The sequence below is a fragment of the Varroa destructor genome, unplaced genomic scaffold, assembly GCF_002443255.2.
Source record: "Varroa destructor unplaced genomic scaffold, Vdes_3.0 BEIS01000006.1, whole genome shotgun sequence".
Lineage (NCBI taxonomy): Eukaryota > Metazoa > Arthropoda > Arachnida > Mesostigmata > Varroidae > Varroa > Varroa destructor.
The window spans coordinates 1,687,400-1,699,221 of NW_019211459.1; the positions used below are offsets into that span (position 1 = coordinate 1,687,400).

Consider the following 11,822-nt stretch of genomic DNA (forward strand, 5'->3'; position numbering starts at 1 on the left):
GAATTAAACGTTTCAGAATTAGGAACCTGTTCGACGCCCGTGCGAAATTATCAAGACACTACAGCAGGCTTGCAAAATGAAAAATATTAGCTTTTCACTATGACCTGCCCCAATTCCGAAAAATCTTTCACTAATTACTGATACTGAAGATCAATAGTTTAACTTTAGCCTAGCAATTCAACTTTTATTAGACAAATTTTCCTGCCGGCCTGACATCTTCGCAGCATTATCGATTGTAGCTGCTATATGGCTAAAAACCGGACGTTCTTGATTCTTTATTCATAGATACTTAAAGTAAAATTGCAAGGTATAAAATACATGCTGGAGTGTTAAAGCTCTAATATGTAGTTTTACACCCTTCATTTTTAGTTGCATAAATATATCTATGTTCAATTAAATGTCAACAAAATCGTCCTGCAATAGATCTTTATTTTGCCTTCGAATCGTGAATTGGTGAACCTAGTCCAATTAAGGCTAGTGTGCCCATGAGGGCACTTCTCCTGAAATAAAAAAAAAACTACACGCACATAGTAACTACACCGAAGAGCTCCAGTCGCAACAGATACGATCTTGTATATAACTAACACCCACTTTTTTAATAAAACAGCTTAAATTATATCTGAAAAACTTTATGCTTTAGTATAGATTGACTTAATCGTGCGCACCAAATCTTACTAATAACCTTAATATTATCAGGCAGTCGATATCATGTATAGCATACACAACAAACTGCATCAATCTAGCTTTGTAGCATTGTACATAGCTGTTTTGCAAAAAACATCGATGTAACACAGCGATCAGTGGCAATACGTTTCTAGCGTTTATAAAGAAGGCCGCTGCTGGAGCAAGTTGAATCAACAATTCACAAAGTCCGTGTCGCGTTTTGATCGAATTTCGTCAGGTAACAGATGATACAAAGCTTAATACGTTCACTCGAAATACCTCAAACTAAGTGGGACTCCTTTCTGAACTGATTGAAGATCTGAAACTTATAGGCACGAGGTTCACTTTCCTGTTTCTCTGTGGAAAATCAAGTCGAGAGAATTAGAAGCGTTAGGTGTACAATAAACAACACACAGCAATAAAGAAAGAATTAATAAATACTACTGCTGATTTCCTCCTAGTTCCTCGTTTCAATAATCAATTCTTTCAACCTGATTCTTACTAACACATCAAAAATTGTTACCTAAGAAATCAAAATCAACTCTTTTTTCTGTATTTAAATGACAGTACCTATGAAGAATGCATGTGAAGTCATGGCGTTCGGTACTCATGGTGTTCGATTAGGGTGCATCTGACCGCCTGATTACAGGCCGTACTAGGTCGGCCTCAGGGATTTCGTTCATTTTTCTTTACTCAATAAGGCGGCCGCATTTATTTTTGCCATTTAAGTTATAATCGGTACTGGTTTCAGAGCCCGTATGTTAAAAGTTCAGGTTTTTTCACTAGTAATAGTGGCGCCTGGTGCCAAGCCTTTTTTGATTAGGCGTAATTTTTTACATTCTGTGTCAACTTTGTGTCCCTCAGGCTTTTCGTGTTACGCGGCCGCAAATAGCGCCATACGCCACCTCGTTGTTGCCCAGACTTGCTGCGTCCTTCAACGGCTTCATTCAACTGTCGGTTATCTCAGCTGTCGACAACCGATGATGTCACACAACTGATGCCTTAGTAAAAGGACGAATAAAATTTCTGTTACGCAAATTAGTGGGAAACACGCAGGCAAGTGCTCTAATCATTCTTGTATACGTGATTCTGTACTATTTCGAGGTACTACAGGAGGTTAGACCTAAGGTGAGATTCCTATATGGTTTATTTTGACATGCGGAAAAAAGGTAAGGTTGCCGGACTCCTTATGATTCGAATAGTACGTCCGGTATCGGCGTTAAGTATTACGTCGGACGGCTGGGGATTCAAAGCTGACAAACACATAAAAGCCAAGAGTCGGTACTATTCACCTGACAACTAAGCCGTTTAAGGAAGCCATTCAGCGTATGTACATTGTGTAGAGGTTCATGTAATACCTATTTATAAACCTCTGTGTTTCAAACCGATTCATCTACTCGAGCGATTAGGGCGGCAGCAAGGATTTCACTTACTAAAAATAATAGCATTCGAAGTTATTCTTAGAAAAATATTTTACCTAGTGTATCATTAATTAAACGCTTTAAGCTAAACATCGCTAAAATCAATATACTATAAAGACTCGGCAAACCCCTCCTAGATTTTATTATATAATGGCTTTAAGTAAATCTTTAATCAGTAATTATTGTACCTTTTAAATTTTGTCTCTGTTACCAAACATCAGACAGATGGCAAGGCTTTTCGCGCACGCTTGCATGCCCCTAGCCCGTTTCTCGTTTGTCCGAACTTACAAGCTTAATAAGAATTTAACCATTGAGTGTTCAACTTGAATATCACCTAGACCCAACCCATTTAAGCCCGAAAATCCAATGAAGCAAATCTCCTCCAAACAAATATCGATAGCTCTAATCAAAGACATGTCGATATTCAAAATATTTATTTGTTCTCGAGACACTGTATGGTTGATTCCATCTAGAGCTTGCGAGCAAGTAATCAAAGTGTACTCAGGACTTGGTGTGGTTTACATTGGATGCCTTGAACATGGGTGACACAATCACTCTTTTTTAAGAAATACACACATTGGCTTAACTCGACGATTTGCAGAGATGGAGGTAATCATGCAGAACTAGCTATGAACAGAGTTGACGGAAATACCGTAGTCGTAGATTTTAAGAAGCTAAGTAATCGTACACTACAAATAGTGAAGGAGGGTGAAGTCACGCGTGTGCTCACAGAATCGTCTTTGATTGATTTGTCGCCGATCTGAAAAGCAATGCTGGAATACCTAGGTTTTCCTTGGGTGAATGACCCTTACAGGTCTTTTGTGAAAATTTGCCCGCATTTCGATTTGTGTTTCGACCACAGTTAGCTTTCAGCCTATATTTGGTAAAGATTTACTGATAGGGTTAAGTTCGGAGATGTGATTTGGTTATCGTAAGGAGAAAAATCAGGAACGTATTCAAAGCGGCGCTCCTAATGAGTATTATACATCGTATTGGTTTGAGCCTCAACTATTCCATTTCGTGATTGTTATGTTTGATATTTACATGTTGTGTTAGTTGAACCATACACCTTTTTGTTGTTTGGCTTATTTCCAATACAAAAAAATAAATTGTCACAAGGAATGTCTGCGATGGAAAAATTCTAATACCTAAAATAATCGATATTCGAGTCCTCTGTATGAACTTGGACAGACCTTCCACTACACGCAAGGTCTTTGACGTCATTCGTGTAACGATGTAGGACTGTGAAATAAGAAGCATTTATATGTCAGCTGTACTTTGAATCTCAGTTTCAACTGTGTAAATAAGTTTCCAGCTTAAATTTTCCTGAAGTTAAACTAGTATTACGTATCAGAGGTGTACCGGTGTACATCGAACATTATTTTCCTTCAACAACTGAGTGACTGATTCCTAACGGTAGCTGTAAATCAATAGTAAATGAATTATATGCAGATCAAATATGTGTGTGCACAATAGCGTTATGCAATGAGTGACAATGCAAGATCTATGTGAAATAACTAAATTACTATATAGTATTGACATAACTTGATGGTAATATTAACTCCGTACAAGTATGAATATAACTACAGCGAGATGATGCTACCGAGAAATCTGTATCGCGATATTGAATATCTGGTCACTATATCATCGGCACTGAATAATACTGATCGACGCAACAGCATACGAGAAACATGGGCCAAGGCGCTTCAAGTTATCTATCTAGGAAACGTCCAAATAGTGTTCGTTATTGGGTGTACAGACAGCCGAAACAACAGAAAGTTATAACCAAACGTAGGTTACAAAAAAGTGAGCCGAAATTGAGTATCTTTAAAGCACCCTTCGACTCGAAATACTCTTTATCTAATTGATATTGCCCGAAAGAGTAAATTTGTTTGGAGTTTTATTAGCTCACGCATAAAAATGAGATACTGACCTTAGTTGATTATTTGTTTCGCTAATGTTGCCGGCTAGTCTAGGAGCAGAAGCTGAGTCTTTTGGTGATCTTCTTCGGCTCGACTTCATTGACTCCTTCAGGTTATCCCGTAGGCTCTCACACTATGAACTTGTCTGCTTGGTGAGTACTACAGTAAAATAAATTGACTAACAGCAACGTACACTAACAGAAAAATTGTATACAATCGTAGTGTGCAAAACTCTCTGTATTGCCTAGGATAGTAGCATCAAACCTAACGAATATTTTTGACCCTGAGGACGAACAAGTACACCTTTGACACAGGCGATCGGTATTAGGCTATTTTATGGAAATAGCTTATCGGTTAATATCGACTGTCTCGCGAGTCTCATGGTCAATGAAAATTTAGGTTTTTTAGGAGTTCTTTTAAAAAACTCCAACTTTCGTAAATTTAAAAGCAACTCAGCGCCGTAGTGAACAACAGAGGTTTCATAAAGGTTGTTTTTCTCATCAGCCAATTAGTTACAGCTATCTCATTCTTACTGCCGCGGTGAAAACTGACCCATAAGTCTGAAGCTCTGAGTTTAAGGCCAATTCGAGACTCGACGATAATTCTGAACGTGTAGTTTGTAACGAGCTCCTGAGCGTAGCTCACTTTGCGGTAGCATTTGATCAGTTCGAACAGCGTTACACTCTCTATCGTGATATATTTGGAATAGCTATAGATTGATCGTCTCTGCTGAATTTATGACCGTATACTTTCAAGGAAAACATTAGCTATGGGAGGCATCTGTTCTATAGAGCATCGGGGAGAGCTAAATCAATCCGTTAATCGTGTGTACAGTCTAATGAGACTTCAAATGCTGAAGGTGAATGCCTACGACGACACGATGTAGCGTATAGCCAAGCTTCAGCTTGAACTCGACAGGCTCAAATCAAAATATGCCCACGCGTTTGTCGCTGGGAAGGAAATCATTGGGCAGGTAAAATGTCTATATTGCACGTGTTGCAACGTTTGACACTTTACACCTATCTAGAATATAAGCTGTGCTGTTTAACAGATAATTAGTAACGTTATTAGATTTTTGGTAGGTAGACTGATGCAGGTCCACTCTAGGAGACCGTGCCGTTCTCCAAAAAACATAACTGTTCATGAAATAGTCGTGAGTACTAAATCAAATATGATGCGATGAGAAACTGCAATTTTTAGCAAACGAATATTACACATGAAGACTATTCTTCTCGATCTTCTGGCGAAGCGCATGGCTCAAACACTTAAAGAAGTATTTGCGTAAACCATTTTTTAGGTTCCAGTTCGTGAAAAAAACTCCAACTCTGGATATTTATCCTTAATGTTTGTCAGGTAATACTAAGAACCCGAAACCGACCGTATTTGACATACCGAGCTAAGCTTTACAGCTATTTTTAGCTGAATTTTAGCATGCCGTAGCAATAAGCCGTGTGTTACACATACGGTCAGTTTCCAATAAACTTCCAAATGTTAAACGTGCAAATTCCTTTATATCATAGAATCTCAAAGAGCCTCTGTATAGAGATGCTACCTAAAAACCTAGCAGCTAACAAGGGTCAAACCTCTTGACACACTAAATTTCTGTAAGGACTTTCTGGATATTTTAGCAAAAATGTCTTGATTCTTGATCGTTTTTTTCTGTGTGGTAACTGTATCATCTTTAAAACCCCTTGGATAGCAACTTGTGTTGTTTTGGGAGGAAGATCAGCTAAAAAATTGCTTTTAGATGAATTTGTTCTTGCCCAGCAGGGCGCGATCGACTCGAACTCATTAACGGGCATATATACAACACATGCGTTAATAAAACTAAGCTGCAAATACTTCTGGATCAGCTTTAAATTGTCATAGCGTTATTATATGCATATATATATATATATATATATACATATATAATTCTGGCTTTATTGCAGGTATGCCTGGTCATGTGGCGCTCCGTTCATATAAAGCTGCTCTGCACACCCGGCCGTTCCATCTTCACGACGTATTCCTAACCGGATGCATTGCGGTGAATGCTAGGATCTTGCGCTATAGGATTGAGGGTATTGAATCTACACCGTAAGTACTTCCTATGTACTCGAGCTTAACTTGTAAATCATTAATTCACAAATGTTCTGATCCAGAAATTCTTTTTGCAGACTAAAAAATCCATGTGAAACACACACGAAATTGGCCGTGAGCTGCAACACAACTGCCCAAATGCACGTGCTCTTTAGAATTCTCACTTCCGCAGAGTGTTCGAAATACAAGTATGCTTATTTGCATCTTAAGCACATGTTGTTTATCAAATAGCTGAAAAATCGCTCACGTCAAGACCGGTTCGTCTGCTATAACCTCCCTGCATTGTTTTGTATCTTTATTATATTCCTGGTGCTTGACTTGCAACATCATGTCCTGGTACGTCAAAGTGCAGTGCGTCGACTAGCCTCCTCGAGTTTCAAATCCGATAAGTAAGACGGTTGTTTCGTCCCGTACCCGGCCGTTTTGATCTTCTTGAACAGCTCATCTTCAAGCCATTCTATCTCTTCGGCGTCACCGGAGCCGTATCCGCCGCGCAAATCCCGCAAACCAGATACTAGTGCCACCCGAAGCTATTAATATCTCAGTGTATTAACTGGTTGACCTTCGTTCACGATCCTCCGATATTATTGTTCACATATTTTAGAGATAAAAAAAAAAGCTTATACACGCAAGCCTAATCCACCTTTCGTCCGTAAATTTTATTATGTTAAATATCTGTCGTGACATCAACAAATGCGCTACCTTAAGGTGTACAAACTTACAATTTTCGGAATTTTAGGGATGCACAAAAACATTCAACAAGAGATCTGTCACCTGAAAATAACTTACCAAAAGAAAATCCTTTCTAGTTCGGAAGTAATTTAGCACTTCTGGCGTAATAATTTTCGGGACAGGTTCCAAGGATATTCCTGTGATTACATCGCCAGGGAAAATCTGAAAACATGGTTGTTGTCGTGATGATATACCAATTCAATTTTACCGCCATGGTTCAATCAGAAACTTGATGACGGTAAGACGTCAACAATAAAAAAACCCAAATAGGACGCTGTAATAGCTTATAACAAAAATTGCTTAAATAGTTACCCTGGAATGAGCGTTCATTCTACGCATCGTCTGAATGACTACCGGAACCTGATTTTGTAATTGAGTTGAACTCCAGTATCGTGCTACGCTAACGACAATTCCGAAATCGCTCGGGCAAGAACTACCTTTTCCACGTTATGATTAAGAGACCGTAATAAAATGCAGAAAACTGTTTTAACGCCTGCAACGGATGATGCATAAATGAAGAATCGTAAAATGAAATGTATGCAAGCAGCCTGCTGTGAGACCGTTGGCTTCTGCGCGTAAATGGAAACTATACAAACGCCCACAGCTTGATGGCTCCAAAAAACATTTTCCCATCGAAAACAATTAAAACTACAACTATTTGAATAAAATACGAATTTTACATTTTGGACCTGAAGCCTTGGTAAATTGTATAAGAACTGCTTGGATCTTCTATAGTTCATAGCTCGCAGAGTTTCTATCGATGAAATTTATAGGCAAAGGATAAACGCGCTTCTCTTCATTTTAAAATTGTATGTATAAAAACGTGGGAGATCATTGCAAATTCAAAATCAAGGGATTTAAAAGTCCTGTAGAATCCCGAGTAGTTCTAGCAATGAATGAGTAAAATATTCGATCGGGCATGATACCAGTTTCAATATTTATTGGAAAGGCTTTGATCGCATATATTATTCATCAAACTATAGCAGCTACAGCAGTAAAAACCTTTTTTGCTGTGCGCAGAAAATGTAAAATGAAAATTTTCTACCTTTTTTTATTTTAAGATTAAATAACGCGAGTACATACTGCGAAGAACCCCGCTTTATACTGCAAGTGACCCTGCTGCCACATTATGAACAATGTCAAGTTCGGCTTTTGACAAGCTAAATTTGCTATTATTTAACTAATTTAAAGTTAGAGCGAAATTCACACAAAGAGTACCTTGCTGTTGAGACTGAACACCTTGTTGAGAATCGGCTGTTTGAGCTCTTTTGCTGCGTCTGTGATGCGATACTGACTGGTTTGACGAGTATTTCGGATTTCGCAAAAAAAGGAAGGCTAAAGAGAAAGGCCTGTAGGAAGTTCGGGCTCCTCGAAGACGTCTTCCGCTTCGACAACTATATCAGCTCTATGCTTTTGAATGCACTCTGAGAAGCGTCTTGCTGTCAAAGTATACAGCTTGTTATGCTTTTTCACCTCCTATAGGATTACGCAAGCGCACTTTTTTTTTAATTTAAGTTTTACCTAGCGGACCCACACGGGCTTGCCCATGTGATTAATACGTATACTGTTTTTAGTAAAAGCAGATCGTATTTTAAAAAACCTAGTCGCGGTGCCAATCCTGTAGGACAAGTTTAAGGAAGTCCGTAATGTGTACAGTAAACGTTTCCTAGACATCGTCAGAAATGTTAAAGTTAACACTGGACTTGGCAGCGCTAATCGAATTTTCATTATTGCGACATCATAGACGTCGCACCTTACTGACCTTGAAAACTTCAACGCTAAACCATTTTTGCTTCTTTTTTTTCTGCCTCAGGCGAAGTCGTTGGCTAGTATTGACCTAAATAATCTTTCGAAGGTAACCCCGTGGGTTGCGGTGAAGAAGGCTTGACATATGGGCCTTGTCCTCCGGTTGCAGATGAGCTACAGGGTTCTGTTTCAACCGACCCTGACAAATATTGTCTTGGAGCTGACTAACCACTTTTGTCTTACGAAAGGGTGTCCATCCGTTTGCCAGCTGGAACACGGTCACTCCGACAGCCCATCTAGGTTGGATCAATTGTTAGCAGGAAACTAGCTACGCATTTTCGCACATCGGCCTGTGGAAGTTCTAATAAGCTCCATTTTAATAACCAGATGTACAAGACTAGGTGTGCGGAAAGATCGCCGTTATTTCAAAGCTTCTTATCCTTTTCCTAAATTAAGCTTTTCCTAAAGTTCCTAAATTAAGCAGTTCGTTACTTCGCATTTCCGCGTTTGACGATAACACGCGCACGACTCGAAGGGATACATACCGATCGATGGCTCTCCCATACGGTTTTTTTAACCGTCTCATTTGTCAATAGGCAGTCAGGCTTACGTATCGGCCTTCGCATAGCCTTAGCAGTGTCAAAATCGATTAGTTTAACGCGGCAATCAGGCATAATTACTGCGTTTGAAGTCTAGCAAATAGACAAAATTTCAGGACAGCCAGACATTAGCTAGCTGACTGAACGCGAAAATTATGCATTAACAGTATTCCATACTCGAGAGAAATATATAAAGGGTTTTCATGTAAAACGGTGTGCATACTTCAACATCACGATGAATAGAACCTTTGAAATGTAGAAGCTGAATGGCAAGTCCTAGCCTAGCGACCACTAATTGCAGCACATCATTAGGAAACACTTTAGAGACCTTGAGCGCCTTATGAAGATCTACGCTGCGCACGTCTTGTACAACAAAATATGCAAAGATGCCTGCATCGGCAAACATGGATGGCTCACGTTTGTCGATGCAGGAAACCTTGGAACGCCTACCTTTGGTAAAATATATGAAAGATTACCTTCTTCTTAACGCAAAAATGAACCATTAAAGCTTTCCTTCGTTTGACTTCCAAAGAGTTTAACAACTTCCGAATTAGTAGAATATGCATATGTTGAAAGTAACACTAATTTTTCTAGCTGGGACGAACTTTACGGTAATCTCGATATCACCAATCCCGAATACTAGATAAAAAAAATTTAAATAAACAAATAAAAAAGCATTTGCGCTAACCGCTGTAGAACCTACTGAAGAGCATGGCTTGCTTGTTATACGATTACAACTAGTCTTTAGGCCACTTTTAGGACAGTGCACGTTTGTTTTAGTAGGACACTATTATGTTGATATTGATATACATATGATAATATAATGCTAATATATTGGACCAGTATCTTAGTCCATATTATCATATTATTAACAGCCATAAAGTACGGTTAGAGATTGGAAGGAGAAATTATATTATTCCCTCTCATCAACTACCGGCACGGAGAACACCTGTCCGCCATCATAGAAGGTTATATCGTAATAACGGTAAATATAATGGTAATCTGAAAATCAGTCAGTTGAATTATTGGTCCTTGTGCCGGTATTAAATTATTGAATTATATTCTTATGGCTATAGCCACTGTATCAATGTATATCTTCATTCCATCGTAACTTAAGCGGAACCAAGTCTACAATGAGAAACTTAAAAAAAATAACAATTTTTTCTATAACAGAGGAAATGCCTACTTTCTGAGATCGTTCAGGAGTCGTAGGGCAATCAGATGGCTCTGTTCCTTCATAGAAAACTGTCGCGGTGCTTCATCCAGTTGACACTTGTTAACCATTGGAATAAACGCCCGTAATATGGCTCTGCAGGAGTGCACTATCCTGCGTAGAGGTACAATCCGAAAAATGAGAAGCCAAATAAAGGGCCTATTTTGTCTAAAAAAGATATGAAAATCAAGATAACTTAAGGAAAATCGATGTGACATTTTTACCGTGGTATTTGCTTGATTACGGTCTGTAAGAAGAAATATAACTAAATAGTGAGTTGAATAACTTCTGTAAAACAATTCTAAAGCCGTAATTTCATTACAAAACATCAGTGCTCCGTTGGCTGCGCCCGGAGGAAAACACTTTTTCCGTTGAGGAAAAACGCCTATTTCTGACAAATCGGCATACCCGCCTGGGCATGAAGTTTATGACCGGCATGAGAGCGGCAGACCTTCTGCTTGCTGCCAACGGACCGAAGACTCAAAATTTCCTACTCCCATTCGAGTCGGCATTTGATATCACGTACAAATTTGTCCCTTGATATTGCTCATATAAATTTCAACCCTACTAATATACATAGTATATTTGTATATGTCAGCACATCCTGCCTGATGAAGTATTTGCAACCAATTGCTGACACAGGTGAATCATTGAAAGCTTCATTTGCAATCAAATACGAACATCTATGAATAGACGTTCTTGATAACAAGTTGACTTCGATTACCTAGAAGAAGAAGAAGAAGAAGACACCATTAACTTCGACGATTAGTCGCTCCTTTAATGATTGCACCTTATAGTCGAATACAGCATAGGTACGCCTGCCATGTATCATGCATGCTTATAGTCCACTCTTTGGTTGAATTTGAATACCACTTTTGTTTCTCCCTTCAGATCTGCGTGCTTCACTTAGCCACGTCTATAGATCATTATGTGATACCCAGCAACCACTGTTACCTCGTCAGTCATATTCGCTTCGATGAAGCGTAATCAGCTGTGATGGATTTAGAATCGTGCGAAAATAAGAGTAGCTCATGACACAAACTTTTCTTACCATATTCACGGAACTTCTCAGAGCTTAGTTCAGCGACATTGATAAAATCGAACCTCTACATTGATACTTGTAAGGGGTGTTAATATTTCACGAATATTCCCGTGAACAAATTAACCACAATAGTTTTTATATATGCGGACGGACAGACATACATAGATAGATAGATGATCGCTTGGCTAATGTATTAAGAGGATCACTATTTATGACAATTCAACCCGGCTTTGAGCAGGAAAAAAATAGCGCCATAGTCGCGCTATATATATACGTTTTTAGGTTACGCTCATTTCAATTCCAAACGATAAGTAGATCTTGTTCGATATGGTGATCTGTTTAACAATTATATAGACATTAAAACAGACACAAACAAACTGCCAAAGACTCCGGGGTGGTTTCACA

General features: G+C 38.8%; 1 protein-coding gene and 1 long non-coding RNA gene across 4 annotated transcripts in view; one reads left to right on the forward strand and one right to left on the reverse strand.

Annotated features, from left to right (window-relative positions):
* Positions 1 to 409: 409 nt before the first annotated feature.
* LOC111253082 (uncharacterized) overlaps positions 410 to 11,822 on the reverse strand; it is a 30,572-nt gene continuing 19,159 nt past the window's right edge. For 2 of the 3 annotated variants that reach the window (XR_015330383.1, XR_015330384.1), the window contains 3 exons: positions 7,130 to 11,099; positions 6,875 to 6,979; positions 410 to 1,020 (listed from right to left, as the gene is read on the reverse strand). The gene's annotated coding sequence lies outside the window, so the exon portion shown is untranslated. The remainder of the gene's footprint in view (positions 1,021 to 6,874; positions 6,980 to 7,129; positions 11,100 to 11,822) is intronic. The other variant, XR_015330386.1, reaches the window with a different exon arrangement.
* Positions 5,948 to 6,616, forward strand: LOC111253088 (uncharacterized). Its single transcript, XR_002674487.2, has 2 exons — positions 5,948 to 6,082; positions 6,433 to 6,616. It is a non-coding gene; the product is annotated as an uncharacterized LOC111253088 (long non-coding RNA).